Genomic DNA, 2400 nt, shown 5'->3' with positions numbered 1-2400 from the left:
TTGGTGGATATTAATGTTCTCAATGAAAAGATGTTAAATAAATAAGTATTATTAATGGGAGGGGAGAGGCACTTAAATCTTTTTGACAAATTAAAGAGATCTTTACATTAAAAAGATTGGAGCCACTGCTTCAAAACAAACAGAAATACCTTTCACCCAGTGTAGAATAAATTGTTCTCTCTTCTGTACCGACGTACCAGCTACTGCACAGTAGTATTCAGATTTACCATTAACTATCGCATGGAAGGCTAGGTGGACAAATGAATGAACTTCAAAACCCAGTGATTTCTCATGATAGACTATCATATATGCATTAGGCCCCGGGGAATATAAAAGTGAATGTCTGTTGAATTGAATGGATTGAACATTTTTTTTTAACTGATCAATAAAGAAAACAATAGTATCACTGTACATATATTGGACCACTTTTTAGCTTTGGGAATCTTGGTCTTTTAATCTCTTTCAAGCTTGGTTTCCTAAACTGTAAAATGAGTTGTTCTATTGACCTGGAGAGAAGACTAAGTGAGTTTATGAATGTGAAAGGCCCATCAGAAAGCCCAACACACAATGGACGTGATAGATGTCATTTTCTCCTGCCCCTTTGTTCCTTGTATAAACTGCTCCTATAAGTTGGTGACTTTGCAACCAGCAGAGTAAGTCTCGGGAGAAATGCTAACTCTCTCACCCTAGATGTTAGTTATTATTTGGACCTGTTTGGTGCTCTTAAATGGGCCATTTATATAAAAAGGTGGTTATTTGTTCTTATTGATTTTTAGAAAAATGTCTAGAATCATATTAAAGTTCTTACTGGCTCAGATACCATTAAAAAGAAACATCTGGCTTTCTCTAAACAGACCCTTTGTTTTTCTAGTAGTTAGAAAGCGATCACTTTCTTGTTTGATAAATAAACATATGAATTGAAATTTACACAAGCATTTTGGCTTGAGAGACAAAATAATTGACTAAGTATAAAGCCACTGGGAAGATGGGGTGGGGTGAGGAGTTTTGTATAGAACCTGGGGGGGTGGTTATAAGCATACGGCCTTTCAGTGAGACAAACCTGGTCTGTTTATTTGGTTTAAGTAATTAGTTGTAAAATTAGGTTGGGGTTTTTTTAAGCCTATGCTAGTTATTCTTTATGAGTCTGGGCCCTGAACGAAAATATTTCTTTAAGTTTTTTATTTGAGAATTGCTTTCTTCAGGTGAGCTCTGGCAAACGCTGTAAAAATGTATAAATCGGGAACACTAGGAAGTATAGAAAAGGGAAGGAAATGACTTCAGTTTGGCAGGAGGCACAATGTTACTTTCTTTAAATAAAATGCATCCTCTGTCCTGACTCACCCAACACAGCCCAATTGAGCATTTCATTGTGTTGTGTGACTTAGCCCTGCCAGCTGGAGAAGGGCGCTGACACTGTGGAACTGAGGGCACAAAGAGCCCATGTGTCCCCGCTCAGGTTTGCACATTCCTGGGAGGGCTTGAGGGGGGAGCTGCTTTCTTATTTTTCTCAAGTCCTATCACAAACGGTCTTTGACAGAGATGCCCAGAAGGCCTGAGCAGAAACTGAGCATGAAACCCACGTGCCCATGGGAGGTGGAAGGGGGCTCTGTCCAAAGGCACCCAGCGACTGTCCCTGGCTCTAGCAGAGACAAGCCAGTTGTCAGCACACATCCAAGACTGAAAAGGAAGAAAAGCTCTGACAGGAAGGAGAAGGACTGGGCATGGGAGAATACAAGGACAGGTCATAGAAGCCTCTTGCCACCTCAGGCCAAGGGTGATAGTGGTTTCCACAACATTCCAGCCAATCAGGTGGTGATTTTTATAATGGGGATTTTTCCATGGCATTTTTCCATGCATTTTCTCTAAAATTCCAAATGAGCCCAGTGTCTAGTGGGTACAGTGATAAGAAATGCCACCCCTATATTAGTATTAATACAATGTTTGGTATGCCCAGCGTATCTTCCTTATCAATGACTCCAATGATGATAATTCTGCACCCTTGCATTTCTGCATATTGTGGCTAGCACAACTCGTTGTGATTATCTGATTAAGAATTAAGCTGTTAAATATAAACTGTAAACATATCCTGTAATTATTGAAGCCCAAGTTTAGCATGATCCTTTTAACATAGCAAGAGACCCTGATATTTCGTGAACTCTCTGTTTTAGCCCTAACAGATTGAGAGAAACCAAATATATTCCAGCCTCTGATAATGTGATTCGAGGAACATCCGTCTCACTGGTTCCCCTCACATCAGCCTCCACAGCCCCCAGGCTTTTCTGACCTCAGTGCAGTTGGCCCGTGGCGAGGATGACTGAAGGTCACGTGCATCCAGGCCGGGGCGCACTTCAGAGAAGCATAGGGAATTCTCTCCCTTACCAGGACATGTGTGTTACCTGT

This window comes from Microcebus murinus, chromosome 6 (genome assembly GCF_040939455.1).
Source record: "Microcebus murinus isolate Inina chromosome 6, M.murinus_Inina_mat1.0, whole genome shotgun sequence".
NCBI classification, from domain to species: domain Eukaryota; kingdom Metazoa; phylum Chordata; class Mammalia; order Primates; family Cheirogaleidae; genus Microcebus; species Microcebus murinus.
This window is presented reverse-complemented; position numbering follows the sequence as displayed.